This window comes from Nicotiana attenuata, unplaced genomic scaffold (assembly GCF_001879085.1).
Source record: "Nicotiana attenuata strain UT unplaced genomic scaffold, NIATTr2, whole genome shotgun sequence".
Lineage (NCBI taxonomy): Eukaryota > Viridiplantae > Streptophyta > Magnoliopsida > Solanales > Solanaceae > Nicotiana > Nicotiana attenuata.
In genome coordinates this window covers 586,946-595,120 of record NW_017670471.1, presented here as the reverse complement: position 1 = coordinate 595,120, position 8,175 = coordinate 586,946, and positions in this window count along the sequence as shown.

Below are 8,175 nucleotides of genomic sequence, written 5' to 3'. Positions count from 1 at the left end.
TCAATGTACAACCTTACCAATTTCCAACATGACACCAACACCCCCAACTTAGGCTTTTAGCCTCATTCTCAATATCAAGGAGGGACGGGTTCAAAAGATGGAATTATTTCACAAAAGGGTAAAAATTATTAATGAGGTGGCCAAAGAAAAGGTTAAAGGCTCAAATGGGGTAAACTAGTGATAATATTTATGGAATGGTAGGCTTGAAAGGATAAAGAGGTTTTTCCGAAGATCACAAAGAATGCCTAAGGTCATCCCTCCAACCAAAAATAACTAACATTAGCATTGAAAGACCAACCGGGCAAGTTCTAGATCATATAAGTAAACACAAGAATTATTTCTAACAAAAACTAACACACATGGCACATGAACTAGTCAAGACGGATCAATTTAACTTTTTTTTAATAATTGCATTTAGAGCAATATCATGCCAACTAGTGGGCAAATAGTCACTAAAAGAGCCAAAAAGTTATCACAAAAATTATTCCTTCCCATGCAACTTACTTTTAAATTTAAAACCAAAAGTCGGAGGGGTATTCTTAATTCACGTTTCACATGCAAGAGACTAATTCTATTAGTACCAAATAATCCAAAAGTCTCCACATAACAAAACAAGACTAATTTCCTTAATAAAGTCATCACACCATCCATCATAGGGAAAAGTCACCCGGTTCAACACAAAAACATTCCTCGGGAAAGAACCATAGCATAAAGAAAACCCGAGGAAATACTACTAAAAAATAAAAATAAAATAATGAAAACTACTAAAGAAATTAATTAACAAAAACAACTAATACTAAAGGAGCAAAAATAATATAAACTATAAACTACTAAAGAATAAATAAAGGAAGAAAGAAAAAATAAAACAGAACAACAAAAGTGAATAATCTGCACATATATAACTACTCACAACTACGCTCGGCAAGAGCACATGATAAGCAATAAGAAAACAAGCCCGGAAAGGGCACACAATATCCATACAACAGAATAAGCCCAGCAAGGGCACAAGTCAAGTAGCAACATATAAACAAAATGTACTCCGTAAAGCCACCCCCAACTAACAACATTGTAGTGTCCTCACTGCACAATATCAAAAAATAAAATATACATAGTTTGAGGGTCTCCCTGAGGTCTGCATCAGACTAGCAGACTATGGGAGGGAGGCTAATCACTGCCTTGAAGTACTCTCATCCTCATCATCATCAGTCTCATCATCATCATCACCAGCAATGTTTGACATGAAAGAATACTCTTCACTATCATCATCGTTCGCAACTAGTATCTTCCTGTTTGGCTTCCCCCATTTGAAGATGGCCTTGATGCCTCTCCACATCTTAATCATGAACTTGCCCTTTTTCTTATTCTTCATTTTCTCCTTCTGGAAGTCTGACTGAAGATGTGCATGTGCCTTGGCCAAGTTGCCATAGGCTGTCTCGAGTATGCCAACGGATGCTGCTATTTTCTCCTGAGACTCTGCCTGCTTTTTCTGTGCATCTAAGTAGGTATTCATGTCTTCCCTGGTGAAGTACTCAGGCCTAGGATTGGAGGATGAGGGCCCACTAGGGAGCTGTGACACTAACTCACGAATGGCTCGAAATGGTCCCTCAGGTGCAGCTGCCTGAGAGGATGACTCTGGTCTGGCAACAGTAGTGGTGAATGTCCTCTTCTTTCTCTTTACTACACTACCCTCACCCGTTACTCTCAATGGATGAAAGGGTTTTTCGGCTGGCAACCAATGATCGGTGCTACGCACCTCAACCTCTGCCCGCCTGCACAACTCTGTGATCAGTGAAGGGAGCATCAACCCTGCGTTGTTATCTAACAAATACTCTCTCAGCTCCCTCAGGATATAATGACCAACGTTCACAAGAATGCCATATAAAATGCATGGAATGATCAAGGCTCTGGTGTAGGAGACATTTGAAACATTTCCACAGGGTGACACCCTATTGCAGACGATGTAGAGCCACATTTTGGCTTCATCTGTGAAGTCTATCAACTTCAAACCCTTTCTCTTGTTGGCCCATTTTGCTCTCATTCTTGCGGGATAGAGTTTAGAGACAAGCCATTCTCCGTTGTTGCAATGATCCTTTTCTCGCACTAGCTCAAGTGGATAGTTAGGAACCCCGAGTATGTCATTAATCTGCTCAATCCCAGACCTCACTAATTTGCCTCTAATGATGAGTTGTGGGTCGGCGAAGTTTGTGCGCTTAAGATTGGCATAAAATTCACGTACCCACTCCTTATTGGCTTTGCACGGAGTAGGAATGAAGCATGACCATCCGGAGTCTTAGAGACGGCCATAGAATTCTGGGAGCCGCTTGGCCAGTATATCCTCGACGATCCCTTTTTCAAGCACGATCTTCTTTGTGATAAGATTGTCATAATACTGGCGATGACAATCATCAGACATGAAGCGCAAATTATCAAATGGTTCATCAGCCTCCTCCTTAATTTCATGATGAAGCGGAGCATTTTCGTTCATGTTTGGGTCTATTTTAGCTCAAAATACCTTCATAAAATCAAAACAATCGGGTAATAGAATCATTTTAAGAAATTTAAGTCAATGCAATTAGGTCAAAGAATCAAGTTGAATGGGCCCGGGAAGCTCCAGTTGCAAAGCTACTGGTTTTGGCACAACTGCCTAGTTTCCGCACCTGCGGAAGAACCATCGCAGGTGCGGTACCGCTTCTGCGGGTTTTCCTCTGCATCTGTGGTCTAGCCCAGTTTGCCAGAAGTCACACCTGCGGAACAGTCAACGCAAGTGCGAGGCCGCATCTGCGGCTCATTTTCCGCTTGTGCGGCGTTCATCCAAGGGTTCAAACACCCAAAAATATTCGACTCTTTTCACCTCTATCATGATTTTTAGTACCTAATTTATACTCAAGACTTCAAAATTATTGCACTACATGAAGCTATGATTCTATTGAGACTGATTTTATGGTACTTCGCAAGCAATTTTCTTTTAGACAATTTTTCAAACACATGACAAGAAGAGATGATGATATGCTTTTTCAGTTTAAAATGGTACTCAGACTTCCCAAAATTTTGTTCTTCATCATTAGAAGCACACATAAACCTACTTGTTTACCTCGAAAACACGAGTAACAATTAAATTTGATTTGTGGTTTTAAAGATACATGATAAATTCAATACCAATTAATATTCAAGAAATATGAAGTAGAAATAAAAGAAATGAGTGAATCAAACCAAGGTAACTCAGCAGTGGTGACCTCGAGCTTAGCAACCTCGAGGTGGGTTCAGAACAATAAGAGCAAGAAAAAGTAAAGTAATAGCTGTAGAGCTAAAGAACAATTCTGATGGACTGTAGGCGAAAAGTAGAGAGTATATTCTTTTCCAATGAATAGATGATGTTACAAATGATTGGGGTCCCCTTTATATAATAGGGGAACCCTAAATAAGGTATATTTCTATTTACAGTAACGAATATTATTGGCACTACTGTCTAACCGCCTAGTATGAAATCGTACAATCCTATTTCGAGATTTACGCCATGATCTTGGGGACGTGGCAGGAATCTAGCTCATTCTGTTACAAATCCCTAACGGTACAATTTCTGGGTTGAGCATACTTAACTTCGGTATTCCTCGCACTCCTATCTTCGGGCATTGCATTTCATCCTAGAGCTCGAGTCTAGTCTGTTGACCTCAAACTCCAGCTTACTTGAACTCGGACCTAAGGCGATGCCTCGAGCCTGGCAAATTGGTCGTGCTTGATTTCGACCGTATACAGATAGTCCCCACATTTCTTAGAGTAGGATGATAAGAAATGATTTGATCTTCGATTCTTCGACGCCTCAATTCTAATGTCAATCTCGTGATGCGAGCGGCTGAAGTGACTGAAAGGTCACTTTGGCGTAGTTCCCAAAGTCATTAATTGGAGGCGGCTGAAGGTCGGCTACATGGCTTCCCCAATACGCTTAAGTGGCTTCTATAAGTAGGCCAACTTCTCAAATTGTTTTCTAAATCTCATTAGCTCCTTTAACTTCTCTGAGTTCCCTTCTCTTCAATTTGCCCTTACTTCATCATCAACCTTTTCCTCTTTTCTTTATCTTTTACACCACAATGTCCAAAACATCTAAATCTGTTCCTCAAAAAGAAAAAGGCTCTTCCTCATCGCGACAGGACAAAAGTAAAATGGTAGTTCCACCTCGTATCGAGGAGTGTATTCCCTACCGTGCGAAACAACATCCTATTTCAAAATTGAAAACCCTGTATCGACACCAGGTCGATGTGAGCCCATGTCACGATATGTCTGTTTGATAACCGAAGACGAGCTTGAGCAGGTAAAAAAGGACTACAACTTGGAGAACAAAGACGTAGTGATCCCTTCCACCGAGGAGGACTTTACTACATATAAAATGGGGTACTTAAGCATGTATACCTACCCATTCACGTTAGGCCCCGCAAATCCACCTCTAGGTCCCATAGATCCAGTTATTCTTGATTTTTGCCAACAATACCAAGTGACGCATGGCAGATCTACCCTTCATTCTGGCAAATCATTAATTTGATCAAATATTTCTCAAGCCAGGTCGAGGGAATTCCTTTTACCCTCGACCATCTAATCAGGCTGTACACCCCTCGCCTTTATCGAGGTCGCTTGATAAAACTGCAACGCCGATCCTCAAAATCACTCTTCTCCAGCATCGATGAGGACAAAGACCGAGTATAGATGAGTCGGTTTGTCCGAGTCAGGACCTCTGACCTAATTCGTACTGAGAGGATGCCATTCCCCGAGGAATGGAACATAAAACGTAAGTACATAGTAACTTTATACCCTGCTTCCTCTTCTCTTGACTTCATCTTTTTCTCGGTCTAACCCCTTTCAGATGATGCAGTTGTTGCTTGGTTTCCCGGTGCGGTCCCAGACCTCGAAGGTTGGGTCGGAAAACTGGCCTCTACCTCCTCATACGCAGAGCGCTACTGGCGTAATCTGGCCAAGGGCCGATGGGAGGCTAAAAACCATGGTCAGTTCCCTTGTTTGTTTACTTGTGTTTCTTAGCGAAATACTAACTTTCTCTTTGTGTATCCCTTGGAGATGCCGTTGCTATGAGGCCGTCCCCACCCGGTGAAGAAGAGATATCAAAGCCTTCCAAAGAAAAGAAAAGGAAGAGGGGGTCGCCTTCAAATCCCGTGAAGCCCAAGAAAAGCACGGCTCAAAAGCCTAAGGCCGATACTATGGCCTAATCTCCAAAAATGGCCCAACGCCTTCGGGAGAAGGAAGAAGAAGAAGAAGAAGAAGATGATGACTGCCTGCTAGTAGTTAGGAAAAAAGGAAGCACTAACGCTTTGAAATCTGCCGAACCAATAGCGGCTGATGCAGCTAATTCTAGAACTGAAGAAATCTCCGAGGGGAGTTCGAGAAAAGTCCCCGAGCCATCGGGTAGCAAAACGGCACCTCGTCTTGGAGGTCATTTGGAGGGTGAGACCGAGGGGCCCGGTCCCGAAGCCCTTCAAAGAGAAGAGAACTCCCCGAGTGGATCACTTGGGGTAATCAACGTGGATGAGTCGCCGCCTGGTCCTAAGTTCTCCGAGGGGCAATTTCGAGATACTCAGAACATGAGAACTCCTGATGTGAGGACGAGCCACGAAGGGCATGATATTTTTCGAGAATGCCTTGCAAGGATCGAATATGGCCCGGACCCAAATGCTTCTTTTATTTTCGACAAGGCCCGTCGGCTCTTCAAACAAGTAAGTTTTTGTCCTTTAAAATTAAGCTTGATCTTTATCCTTGTTGTTCTGAGTTTGACCTATCCCTTGAAGGCCGTTGCGCTCCATAAAGAAGCATTCTCCAAGTCCCGGGCTAAGCTTGCTCGATATGAGGCCGAGCTTAAGAAAATCTCTAAAGAGAGGGACGGTCTTAAAACCCTCTATGTCAAGAAAGAGGAGGAGATCAGGGATCTTCAAGCCGAACTAGAAAAGGCTCGTCAAGAAAAAAACGAGCTTACCAAAAAGGTAATATACCCTTTAAAGTTTTGTTATGGATTTGCCCGATCAGTCTACTAGCACTTTTACTTTGCAGTTTCAACAAAAAGGCAAGCTTGTAGAGCAGCTCCGAGAGGAGCTCTAGATGAAGGAGGCCGAGACCTTCGGGTGGAGGTACGACATGGACAGTCTTGCCTTGGAGAAAGATACTCTTCGGGAGTAATTGGCTTTAATCAAACGCCAGCTCCAAAGTGTGAAGGTGGAGAGCTTGGCTCGAAGTCGCAAAATCGAGGAGCTTGAAGCTAAATCTGCTGCTGAGCTTGCCAAGGCCAAGTCCGACGCACATGCATCTATATCTTAGTACCGAGCTGACGCCGAAGCAGCTGATACCTGGGTAAAGGAGATTTCTATTGTGGCCAAAGTTAAGCTATCATGTGCACTTTATCATGCCAGGCAACAGTCCCGGAGAGAAACCCTCGAGGAGGTGCATGCTCGTGGCTTTTATCTCTCGGCTGATATCGATAGAGCAAAGACTTTGGAAGAAAAGGTTGTCGCTTTGCTTTCTGATGACGAGGATTCAGCCAGTGACTCCGAGAGAGGGGGAGACAAAGATGAAGTCTCCAAGGGGGAGGTTCCCGAGGACAAAACTCCCGAAGGTGCAGCCGCCGAAGGTGTAGTTGTCGAAGCTGTGGCCCCGGAGTATATTTAAGTTTCTTTATTTTGTGTTTTTGTGCAAGTACCCCTTGTGTAAATATCTTTTGTAATCATCTCTTGGAAATACAAAAAGGACCAATTTGTTTCAATTTTGACTTGTGTTGGATTTCATTTTGTCCTTATTTGTGGAAAATTCGATTGCACAACTCAAATGATCAGTTTGAATACTGGTTTGGACCCAGAATATAATAAACCCTAAGGTTTTTATCGATCAATATAATACCCCTTAAGGTTTTTGTTAATCCTCGAGCTAAATTTAATATGAATTGATGCGAGCTCGGGATGTCGGGTCTCTAGAGTCCGTGTTGAGTGAGAACAAGATCTCGAACTCTATATATGTTTTGGCCCTTAGTCACTTTTAGGTTGGCCCGTACGCTCTTTTATATCGGCCCTTAGGCTCTTTAAGTTGGGCCGATTCGGCCTCTAAAGCGGCTATAATTTTTACTCTTTTCGGCTAAAAGACTTAGTGAAAATTTATCTATGCCTTAGCATGTGTTTTTTGTACCCATTGGGTATTTCGTAGGTTCGACGGATCGGGACCTTATTAGTAATTTGTTTGTGTAAATGTAATCGAATACCTCTTGAGGTTTTCTCGAAGTTGATGTTTATCGAAGCCTCTAAATTATTCGAGGGCTAATTTTATCGAAGCCCTCTATCTTTGCTTTTGCCGAGGGCAACTTGATTTAATTGGTTTTATCAAAGTGTTTGAAGGCCTTTAATTTATGGCGGAAGTCGGACGTCTCCGAGCCGCATTATTTCGGCCGTAGACTTTTTATATGACCGTAGTCTTTAATATGGCTGTAACCTTCGGGTATGTCTCTTGGACCTTTTCCCAATAACCTTTCAAACTTGTTCAAAAAGCTAGTCCCCGAATATATTGGCCTTGGCCTTGGTATCGAGGGGATGCCTCTTTGAGGTCTTAATAGTCCGAGTTTTCGATGGCTCGGATGTGCTGACTGTCGATGACAGTCCCCGAGTATCTCGGGGTTGTATTCATGCTTTGGCTCTTGAGCCGTTTCCCGTAGGATTATAAGTGTAGAGCTCGTATAATAGTAGACTTCTTTAAGACACAAAGTGTTTTTCATATATAAACAGAATGCTTCTTCAAATAATTGATACATGAGTATATGTTTTACCGTCGGGGCTCGACTATCCTATATGGACACGGTTCATCTGGCCATTTGGCCCATTACAAAGTTTTCCTATCGAGGCTCTTTTAGGCATGAAGTATTTTCCTCAAAAATATAACTTCCGAGGGTGATGTCTGCCAGTATTCGAGGTTGATTGAAAAGAAGCCTTGGATACTGTTGAGTTTTCCTTAGGTAGAATATAGTTGTTCCCTCATTAAAAACCTTGCCGGTAAAACCCATTTGGGATAAAATTCGATCCAAAGGAAAAAGAGTGCAACACATGCTTTAAAACCTAAGGCATTCGTGTAAAAAAGGTGCCTTCGATAGCTCCGATCGAACACCTACAATAAGTTAGTTTCAAATTCAAATGGATAGGAAAGATA